The sequence below is a fragment of the Clarias gariepinus genome, chromosome 14, assembly GCF_024256425.1.
Source record: "Clarias gariepinus isolate MV-2021 ecotype Netherlands chromosome 14, CGAR_prim_01v2, whole genome shotgun sequence".
In the NCBI taxonomy this organism is placed as follows: domain Eukaryota; kingdom Metazoa; phylum Chordata; class Actinopteri; order Siluriformes; family Clariidae; genus Clarias; species Clarias gariepinus.
The window spans coordinates 29,050,535-29,063,223 of NC_071113.1; positions in this window are offsets into that span (position 1 = coordinate 29,050,535).

Consider the following 12,689-nt stretch of genomic DNA (forward strand, 5'->3'; position numbering starts at 1 on the left):
GAATGCTGATGGTGACGATGATGTTGATGACAATAAACATTATGATTTTAAGGAGACGGATGATAATAAAGATAATGATGAGGTTGATGAAGAAAAGAAAAAATCACGATGACAATGACGACTATGATGAGGATGATGCTGATGATGGTGACGATGATGATGTTGAAGAAAAGAAAAGGTCATGATGGCAATGATGACCACAATGGTGGTGGTGATGTTGATGGCAATTAAATGGTGATGGTTAAGAAGAGGGCTAATTACGAAGATGATGACGAAGAATGAAAAAAGGACAATGATGATGATGACGATGCAGCTGCTGATGATTATGGTCTTGTGCTCAGTATTTGCCCCACCAGCTCCCCTGCTGTTTCGCAATCTCGCCTCTTGGGGGCGACAAGACAGCACCTAAAACCCAGGAGTCTCCATAACCAGCACTCACTCCCTGTCTCACTGCGTCTCTCTCTCTCTCTCTCTCCTCGCGCGCGCGTGTGGTCTACTTGCAGTCAGGTGTTCCTAATAAACTGGCCGCGGGAGGGGTTTCCATATCCACAGACCTCCCTGTACTCAGTTTCCCATGCGCCGTTGCGCGCTCAGGACCGGGGAGGTGCTGCTGCTGCTGCTGCTGATGCAGGAGCGGCGCTGTCACACGCCCAGTACACACACACACACACACACACACACACTCATACACACCTCTCTGAGACTCTCACTGCGCTGGTCTGTTCCGCAGGACCCGGACTGCTTCAGAGCGCAGCAGCGCGCGGGGGGATTGCTTTGATCTGTGCGCATCTCGGACTGACCTTGTGTGTGTGTGTGTGATGCTCTCTTTGATCTCAGCTGCAACACTGTAACCGGAGTGGAGACGGGATTTGCGCAGCACCATGAGCACTGGTGAGTGTAACAAGGCCGGGTCTGATCATTTATATCAAATGTGTGTGTGTGTGTGTGTGTGTGTGTGTGTGTGTGTGTTGGTTTGGTGTATGTACTGTATTTGTCATCTCTGCCTTCAACAAGCCAGTTACGCAGATTCCCCTTTCAGCGCAGGAGTCTGCTTGTTTTTCTATTGTGAAATGTGTGTGTGTGTGTGTGTTGCAGGTTGCACAACACACCATCAATATGTCACTATAGTAGTATGGAGGTTAGATCATGATGATGTCGTTCCAGCTTTAATCAGTTAATCATGAAATCATAAGACGAGCCATTTTACCTCGGTGTGTATACAGCAGATCACTGTGGAGCATCTTCACACTCCTTATATTAAACTCGTCACAGTGAATATCTTTACAAATTTAAAATATTAAAATAACAACATCAAGTGCCACCGTCCCGGGTCCGATGGCCGAGCTCAGGTTCGTCTCCGAGTGGAGTTTCAGATGTTGTCTCCGTGTCCTCCTGGGTTTCCTCTGTGTTTTCTGGTTTCCTCCAGCTTCTCCAGGCCATTGTACATTTCCCCCAAGATGTTAACACACAAGTGTGTGTGTGTGTGTGTGTGTGTGTGTGCATGGTGCCCCCTGATGGCATCTCATCCTAGGTGTATTCCCTTGAGCTGGACTACACCAGAGTCACCACCATCCTGACTCTGATAAACAGATAAAGATGATTGAATAAACATAAAGCCGAAATAACGTTACGATCCAGGAGGAGAGAGATAGAATGTTTCTACATTTATACTTTAACTAATTACCAAGTCATGACTTAACTTATAATGTATAAGTTACATGACTTGACTTATATTGTCACATGTGTGTGTGCGTATATATATATATGTCTTTATGGAAGCCTTGCCGTGTGTGTTAATGAAGGAACTTCAGACTGTGTATTTGGGTTTTCGGATACGTCAGGTAGAATCAGAGTTATTATTCCTTTTATAACGTGTAGATTTTATAGGAATGACATTGCAAAAATGTAGAACCTTTAATGAGTGTATTATTATTATTGTTATTATTTTGGTCATAGAAACAACCAAAAACAAACATAAAAACACATAATTATGTGTATCTGTGCTATTTTTTTGGCATTATATTTTCTGCTCAGTCATGTTTGTATAGTTGGTGTAAATGAAATAAAATTCAGTTCAGTATATTGCCTGGGTTGTGCTGAAAAAAAAAGGATACGTCTCTCTATACAGCACAATCCTGAGCCTATATATATATAATCCTGAGGCTACAGTATATATGAACGGAGGAAAAAAACACAATTACTAGAGATGGAGGAAAAAAATTGAGATTCCTTTGTATGTACCGCCATACTGATTCCAGAATCGATCTTTGTAACAAAATTTAAATGCATTCGTTTGCATTTAAGGTTTCAGAACAACGCTATTGCTTTATAATCCTACAGGTAGCATGCTCCAAACTATTCACATGTTGACAGGCAAACACAGCAACACATGTAGTAGGAGAGAACTACAGACCAACCTCAGCATAGAGAATTTTAATTTCGCCTCTGCATACAAAGTGTTCTTGGCATACGAACTGAAGCGAGCACCAGCTAAGTCGCGCATATTTGTCGGGTGTATGACCAGGAGCCTTTGGAAACTTGATTGTGTCACAAAAGTCTTGTTTTTTTATGTTTCAATTGTTTTTATAAGCAAAATTCTGACTATAGTATTGGGAATTAGTAATATTGATCATATTTTTGGGTGGCTGGAACAGATCATCTGCACTGACATTATTTCTTACGGGGAAGATGTGTTCACAATACGAAATCTCACCTTAAGAACTCGCACTGGAACCAATACATATAGGTTCTGCTATATTTGCAAAGTTTATTTAGAACTGTAATCAAATCTGAAAATAAAAACATTTAATATCGCATCAGGATATTTGAAAAATCGTGATATTTACAAAAACTGCAATACAGATCGAATTGCCACCTAGGCATCATGAATATATTGTATCGGCTGGTCCCTGGTGATTCCCGTCCTTAACAACCAGGTGAAAAGATTAGTAAATATAAGAAAAACATTGCCACGTCAGTTATTAACTAATTAAACAAACAAATAATAAATGAATAGTTCTAATGGGTAGTGTTGCCTTTACAGCTCCAGGGTTCCTGGTTCGATCCTAAACTCAGGCTCCTCCATGTGTTCTCCAGTTTTTTCCCATATTCCCAGTTCATGCCCAATATCATAAAGATGTGCTCTGGATCCTTTGCTGAACATGAGTGGAACATTCACAATGTTTTTCATCATTTTTGTCTCCATCATGGAACAGCTACCAGCTTCTTGCTAACTTTGTGTAACACACTTGGATGAAAAGTGCTACAGTATACACCTTCGTCCACATCAGTTAGTAGATTCCTGTGATTGGTCAGAGATTAATGAGGGAGAAAACTTAAGCCCCTCCCACATATAGAACACAGCCATTTTGCTGTCTACGCTTGGCTGGACGTCATCAAAATCAATTCCATGATCTCATAACAGTAAGGCGGTGATGTGTGAAGTGTTTACCAAAGTAGATATGGGTTTATTGTAAATGATACCATTTCCACATTTTTGTAGAAGGTTACTACATACAATGAAGGAATAATAGAGGTCAAATAATAGAGACGCAGGACAACCCTGGGTAAAAATGATTCCTGACAACCGAGGAAAATGATTCCTCGTGCTCCCAGAACCACACTTTCATATTCTGAGTCCTGGAATATGTCCATGCCACCAGATGTTGTGATAACCTGTTCATTCAGTACATTCAGGTGGTACTGAGTCTAGACTTCATTTTATTGCTCCATAACGTTGCTAAGTCTAGACCTGAGCAACTGATCAACCCCAGATCATAACACTCTCTCAAGAGGCTTGGACAGTGGACACTATACATAAAAGCTTCATGCGGGTCCCCTTCTACCCTGACACGCCCATCCCTCTGGAATAGGCTCAATCTGGACTCATCAGATGGGTCACATGACCTTTTTCATTCACTCCAAAGTCCAATCTTTAGGCTCCCTAGCAAACCGAAGCCTTTTTTCTGATGATTCTCATTAACAAGTGTTTTTCTTATGGACACACAGCTGTTTAGTCCCAATCCTGTGAGTTCTCATCACTCGCACTTTCACTATTGCTATTAACTGTTCATTTTTTTACCATGCAACTTCACCAAGCGTTTAAGTGATCTCCTATCGCGACAACATTTCTTTGGGGAAGTTGAGGGTTCAGTTCTGTCCTCCAGGTTTTAGCAGTGTGTTGGACAGCTTTTAACCCGATTGCAGTCACTTCAACTTAAGTTGTTTTCTTAGCTTTATAAAGACTAATAACTTGACCTTTGTGAAACCCCGTTGTTCCCTGTATATGTACACACTGTATGCGTGTGGGTGTGGAGAGAGAGGGAGGCTCTAGTAATTGGCTCTGACATGTAGCATTAGCCTGTGACATTCCTTTTGTCTTGGCTTTTATTTGAGTTTGAGATTATCAGAAGGAATGAAAGAACGGCTTCCAGTTGACATTGTCAGTGCGACCGCTACGGGGCTTATAGGCATGCAGCAACAACACCAGGATAAACTAGGATGACATGATATTCCTCGGGTATATAACTCGTTTGTCTGTCTAATGAACTAGGATTAAAGAGATGTAAAAACATGAACTTGAGCCACTCAGTGGTAATACTGCTTACTCACAAGCTAGACGTTTAGTTTCTTTTCTTTTTTTAAAGGTATTTCGAGTTCATTACACCTGTAGCAATTATCAGCAACAAGGTGAAAGGTGAAACATGATCATGTCCCATCTAGAATGACAGTGTAGTACATAAAAGATGATGAAGTTATACATATAGTTAAACACACTCTGTGGGGCTCTTAAACTAGAAAAAAATTAATTCAACACTATGGGGCTCCGTGGTAGAAACAAATGTAATCAAGTGCCCTCTGTTGTGTCCTTGTGTAAGAGAAAACATGATGAAATGCCCTCTAGGGTACCCCATGGTAGATAAATTGTGACTGTGCCCTCTATTGTTCGCTACATAGTGTCCTCCAATGGTAGATAAATGTAATGAAGTGCCTCTAGGGTATCTCTGTTGTCTCTAGGTTAACCATAAGGCAAAGGGCATACTGTATGAAGTGCCCCCTAGGCTACCCGTATGGTTAACAGAATGTGATGAAGTACTCGACTTGAGTACTCGACTTGAGTGTGTTATCGGGGTGCAGAGTTTAGTCTTAGAGTGGTTTGCCTCATACTTAAAGGGGAGAACTTTTTCTGTAAATATTGGATGTTTTACTTCTCCCGTTGCACCTATTCAGTGTGGTGTTCCACAGGGATCCATTCTTGGGCCTCTTTTGTTCTCCATTTATATGCTTCCTCTGGGTTCAATTCTTGGAAAACATAATATTAATTACCGTTTTTACGCTGATGACCTCCAGTTATATTTTCCACCCAAATCAGGAAATGACTTTTCATTTGATCATCTTTTGTCATGTCTTAGTAAAGTCAAGAGCTGGATGGCAAAAAACTCTGCAATTTAATAAAAATAAAACCGAGGTGCTGCTATTGGGCCCTGCTGTTATTAATAACTCTATCAAAACACAGTTAGTTTCTCTAAGTAACAACCTACACGACTACGTAAAGAATCTTGGAGTCTTGGATGGAAACCATCTGTGCTCTATAAATAAAATTTGACTTGAATGTGTGTGAATGTGATGAGGTGTCCCCTAGGGTATTTCTGTTGTCTCTAGGTTAACCATAAGGCAAAGGGGATACTGTATGAAGTGCCCTCTAGGCTACTCCTGTGTAATAAATTACACTGTAGGTTTTGTGCTCCATCCACACATACCCTTCGGCACCTGGTGGACCTGACTAAACGCGACTGACATTTTTTCCAGCAACAGTTAATGTAATTAACAGGAGGTGAAAGTAGTTTACATTTTTACCAGGATTGTGTAGCCAAAAGGTGAGGAGAATAAACCATGGAGGTGGTGGACAGTCCTGAGAAACTTTCCACTATAATATTTCCACTTTAGAATATTAGCTCCGTTAACTACCCTTTAACTCCGTTAACTCACAGGTTCTGGGGTCAAATCCCAAATGAAGTTAAATGGAAAGCTAGTGCGCTGTGTAGGGTGTACCATCCCCTGTTCCACACACCAAGTAGTGCCCTTAATCAGGGGTTAGAAAGGGATTTAGGATTTAGACTCAGGTTAGAAGCTAGTTAGCGTTGTCGCTAAGCGTTAACTGTGAACAGAATGACACGGATGGTTCAGAGGCGATTCAGAACGACTTAGAAGTGATTAGTGCAGAGACGGCTTACTGAAACTGCTTCTGTGACTGGGTGTGAATGTGGGTTTTGTCAGGCGGCTGCTCTCTCCTTAGTACTGCAGACCGTACAGACCTACTCTCACCCAGGCTGAGACACACAGTTAGTGTCATTAACCACTGGACAACATCTGGGACACGCCCACTTATACAGATAGATACACGTCTCAGTGCTTTTACGTTTTTTTTTAGCACTCGTGGAATACCGCCTCTCATCCAATCCGATCACTCAGTTAGACCTAACATGTATAATATTAATGAGGTCATCAGTGGCAGCAGCTTTGAATTACTTTGATTTGGATGGGTTAAGAAGATGAATATGATCTTAATTATTATTTTATTTCTATAAACCTTGTGTTTACCATTTTTCATCATTACACACTGTAGTACAGTACATACTCAGGAAAAGCAAATCTGCTTCAAAGTGCTGCAAATGGCTCTTCCTATAGGGCACTTCAACAGGTTTGATGATATTTTAAGTTTAGTTTTGTATTTTTTTTAAACCATACGTTTAATGTTTAAGACAGACACTTATAAAGCAGAACATGTCAGCTCTTTTAACAGGTACTTCACTAAAAACACTGATCATCCCCATAGCGCCGAATGATAAAGGTACATTACCTGTGTACACCCTCGTGTATACACGCTTAGATCTTTACTGACGGAGATATTGAGGAAATGTACTGAAGAACGCACACACACACACAAATCCTTTAATAAGTGTAATTACAATTAAATCCCAAAGTTATGCCATTTCAATGCTCCCTTTTCACTTTTATAACCTGAGTAATATTAAAACATGAAGCTTGCTGTACATGTGCTCCATTAAATGATTGTAAATGTACACCAAAACTCTCATTTACGATAATCTGGTTTACAGGAGACGTGCTATGAGAATAGTTAATATGTTTAGATGTCGGGTCTGATTTGTGTTCTTTATTTAAAGCATTGTGACGTAAGTCTGGCCTTTCTGTATTGGGTTTATTTGGTCTTCTCTTTCTCGGGTAAATCGCTGGCCCGGTGCACGAATGAAGCTGACATACAGCACCAGTCAAACGTTTGGACACAAGTTTGGATTTATTTTCTACCTTTTAGAACAATACTGGACTGGATTTTTTTCAAAACTATAAAATAACACATATAGAATTAGGTATTTAAGTAACAACAAAAACAAAACACCGACAGTCAGCCGTTCCGGAACAGTTCCTGCAAGAACAGTATTGTGTCGAGTGCGTTTGTGAAACCCATCAAGCTCCATGATGATGAAACTGTCTCTCATGAAGACCTTCCCAGGAAAGCAAGACCAAAACTGACCTTTGCTGGAGAGGAGACGTTCATTTAGAGTCACCAGCCTCGGAAATCACCAATTAACATCCAGCACCTGAGATTAGAGCTGTTATGAAGCTTTACAGAGCAGAAGTAGCAGATATACATCTCAATATCAACTGTTTAAAGAAGAGTTCCTGGTTACAGGTAGCTGTACGTCTTGTTCCTGGTTTCAGGCCGTCCGCATCATGGTTTGACGTATCGTGTTTTCTGAGATGCTTTTCTGCTTTCCTATATGACCAATGTACAGACTAAAACTTACTTTTATTTATATTCATATTCTTTATAATTACTGTACATCAAATAAAATACAATGCAAAGTTAAAATATTTTACGGTTGAACCGCTATATTTCATGATGTTGGAGTCTGTGTCAACTTAACTGGTTTTGGAAAAAAAAAAGATTCTGAGTCGACTCTTATTCGGTGAGCCGAGTCGAATGATCTGATTCACTGAGACGATTCAGATTTCCCATCACTAGTAACAAAGAGAAGCGGCCGGTGACACAGAGTTCCCTCTGTAACGTTATAACACTCTTTAAATAATTTATAAAATAATCCAGACTGCATGTCGCTGGTTCCTGAACAACAGCATCCCCGGGACACTCCCTTTCCTTTTGTTTCCCTTATGTAGGTCTCTTTAAATGTCTATAAATATCCATCTGTGCCCTTCTCGGCTTATATTTATCACTCTTGCCTTGTTCTCTTGTTCTTTACTCCAGCGAACAACAGAGAACTAACAACCAGCTCCGGAGAAAATAAGGGATCTGTAATGTTGGGTGAAAAGGATTTACGCATTTTTATAAACGTGTTATAGACCAGATTTAATATGAATGTGAGGGATGAGATAACTGTGTGTGTGTGTGTGTGAAACATGAATTCAGCAGAATGTCTGTGCCAGGCGCCAGTCAGAGCCGGGTTTGTGCCGCTGATCGGGACGATGAGTGTTCGGTATTTGCTGTGTGTGTCCTCAGTGCTATATATACAGCCAGGCCAGGACAGCTTGGTCATTGTTTGTTGGTTATTTTAGCATCTCCATGCCTTCTGGTGATGGGGATTTTTCCATCTTCTCTGTTTAAAGTCATGAGACAGATGCTTTCCTATTGATCTGATTTATTTATTTATAACTGATTACAAATTTTGCATCCATAAAAAAATGTAAGTCAAATTTAGATGTTTGCTATTAAAGACTTTTTCAGGATGAGAAAATAGTTATTATTAAGACTAATCAAGATGAATACATGATTCTCTAATTAAGAATGCCGTTCAAGTCAAACTGGGACTTTTGATAACAAACATGTCTGAAACCCCGGCCTCCCAGGAACTCCTTGAATGACCCAAACATATTGAAATGTCTTGAACGAGTGCTGTTGGTCACGATGTTCATGACTGCAGTGATCTCCGGGCCACCTCGGCTGTGATCATCATCCACGGACGTACAGCCTTCTTTAAAATTCAAATATTTTACTGCAGCTAAGAATCTCATCATCGCGCTGTGCTCGAAGTCTCCTATAAACATCAAAACGCTTTTACGCCTTCATTCACCAGTAATTTTTGACCTGAACATTATTATTTTTTTTTTTTCAAATCACTCCGGTTTACAAAAACAACAACAACAAAAAACATTTGCTTTTAAAGGAAAATTATCTATAATCACACATCTCTTTTATTCTTGAATATGTCTTGGAAACCTGTTTGGAAAGAAAAACAGGGTCTGCCAAAAATGTCTTAAATCTCTTTTGCAGTCATGAGAAAACATAATGCTCGTTACTTTACACGTTTCTAAACCCTCGTAAATAGAGCAACACAATGCCGCTCCAGACGCTAGGCTTTCCTGAGCTTCAGCAAACAATACAGAAATGTCCTCCCAGAGGAAAATTAAATGTAGGACGAATTAAGAAAGCAAAAGCGAGAGAGAACAATAGAGATTTGCGCATTTACGGCATGTGTTTACAGACGTGCGAGGAACCTGCAGCATAATGTAATGATAACCAACATAGAAATGGTTCCATCAGTCTCTCTATACTCAGATGTTCATCAGCACTGTCTCTCTCTCACACACACACACACACACACACACACACACACACACACACTTTACCTTTAGTCAGTTCAGCAGATTTCCTCCAGTCAGATCCAGAATTCTTGGCACCCTTAATGAAATTGTGTAAATGCGAATATATACATGTTACTTCAAAAACACAGAATGTGCGATATTTCTGAGAGTAAATATACTAGGATTTTTATTTTATTTATTTTATTTCATTTTTACATTGTTTTATCATAATATGCTGCCAAATTCTATGCATAATACTTGTTTCAAAATTATTGGCACCCCACTTCAATTGGTGGTCCTGTATAAAAAATATGCTTTATTTTTTCTACAACCTTTAATATTCAGCATTAATCAGCATTATTAACTTTTATCTCGTTCTAAACAATAGTTATATAGTTAATGGTATAGTATAATTATATATAATAGTATAGTTGCCGCATACCTACTGTACAGTGTATCCCAGTCTCAGTGCTGCTGTAGGACAATAATTAATGATTTAATTAATAATAATTAAAGGTGGTGTGATGAACAGCGTTACGCTTGCCTTCCGAATGTGATTACGTCTTTGTTTTTTTTTTTTCCTGTCTTGACGTTAATAAGACCGAAAGCTGTGTCAGTAAACTTACAGATTTTAGCATCAATAAAATCCAAAGCGTCTCCTTTCATTTTTATTATAAAAAAGATTTGGCTGCAAAATCAATTCTTTAAAGTAAATGTTTGATTCATACTGTATATGTTTGATTTGAGACGGTGAAAGACGCTGCATACAAACCTAACCATCCCTACAGTCTATACTAGCTTGATGTAGCCTATACCACTACAGATAGTGTGCACTCAGAGTTGCATTATTGTGAGAACTAATGATCCTGGGAACGCTGGGTGTGACACGGGAATACACCCTGAACGGGGAATGCACCCTGGATGGAAAGCCAGTACATCACAGACCTGATAAACTCTGTACTGTATATATGTTCATGTGTTTATTGTAGTATAAAATAATCTCAGTGCAAACTTTATCGTATACTGGGACAGCAAAATGTGTGTCGAAACATAGTCTATACAAGCCTCAAAGACAAGAGAAAGCCAATTATTTGATAAGTGTGTGTGTGTGTGTGTGTGTGTGAGTTTTAGTGTGTCAGGTCCTTAGGGGATGTACGGTGTAGTGAATGAGATGTAAAGTAGCTTCACATCAAAAGGACGAGTTAACGGGATTAACTTAATCGCGACAGGCTTAGACTCATCCCGATGAGTGAACTACACGCTACTGTTCATGTTTAACTTTACTTATTCATCGGTCTATCCGTTCATTCCATACAGTAGATATACAAATGCTACAGTAGGAATGATAATACAGTATATTCTTATGTAAAATGCATGATGTAATTAAGGGTTGGGTGAGATCCAGTTTGGGGAGTGGGTGGGGGTGGGGCATGTTTGGGTTAATACTTATTTATTTCCAGAGCTGTAGAAATGAACAAATCACAGTGCATATGTGCAGTGGTTATCTTAGGACTGGTGGTCTATAAACTCGTCCTTGTCATCAGTCTCCCCTACCTACAATTATGTCACGTTTCACAGCTTTACTGTAGATCTCCGCCCATAAATCCATGCTACTACTCCTAGTGACTTCATGTGGGTTCCTGTTTGGTATTGAAATTTTTTTTCCATCATCTGTGTGTTTAATTTCATGTTTAATTTTATTTAAACGGTTAATTTAACAGTTGCCTGGTCGACTGATTATAGTGGATATTGATAAATTTTTCAGTGTCAGAAAGTGCTACCAGAGCTAATGCGATAGAGATTATATTCTGAGAATGTTAGTCATCAAAAGCTACCAGTATGTCAGGGCATGCTATTTACTCTGATGAAACTGTACTATATTTTTTTATGCTACGATCATGCAAAACTCTAGGTAGGAGATAATTAGTAAGTAGCGCAGACTGATATAACTATAATTTTTTGCTACTGGTAGGAAATTCTGGCCTTGTAGGAAAAAATTATAGAACACCAGTAACATTAACACTATATTGTTTGGAACATTAGCAAAAAATATATATGGATGCTTGGACATACGCACAAGGCAAATTTCTTATAAAAATGTCATGTCTTAAGGTGAAAATTCGTCATATATATATATATATATATATATATATATACAGTATTTCTATCATTTGATGTTGCACAGCATGTAAAATTTATATCGTAGAAAAAAATAGAATACCTTAAATGTTTAGTAAAGTTATTAGAGTTGTTAAATTTAAACAAGTTCAACATTCAACTAACTTTCACATACAGTTAAACAAAAGTTAAAGTTTTGTTATTTCACTATTAAAAAATTTAGTGCACAATTTGTGAATACAGAATAATCTTGATAGTTTCTATTTTATTTTGTGCTAGAGATGATGAAAAACTAGGCTACAGTCATCGGCCTGATGTTTTAAGGTCCAAGTAAGATGTAAATGCATACAGTAGCGTAAGGGAATAATACTGCTTAGCGTTAGCTAGCCATTTGTTTAAGCCATGATTTAATCTAATACTAACTTTAAGTAATCTGATCTAATAAAACCTCAATCTTGTTATTTTAATTGGATATTTTCATGCTGAACTTAATGTGTGTTTAAGAAAGCACCTGCAAGCTAACTACTATTTAATGCAACATATTAAGTAGTAATTCATAAAAAAAAATTCCTGCCACATACATTTAATGTATATCAGTTATATGCTGCACAATTATACTCATAATAATTAAAAATCGCAATATGGACCTGTGCAATTATTTTGCCACATTGAGTAGTTTCATATCACAGTTTTAATCGTAATCACAATCGCAGTATGTGACAAGATAATCGCAGAGTAATTTATTTATTTATGTTTTTGATCAAATCGTCCAGCTCTAGTTATACATGATGAACAAATATATAACCTGTGTGTGCAGATGTTAATTTGAACTGCGCCGTGCAGGGTGTGTACAGATTCAAGGTCATTTCATGGTGCGGCATTTTCTGGAAGTGGGCATTGTTCTTAGTCCTTTTACAAGAGTGGAACATTTCCAACTCCATCATGGTGTCTCC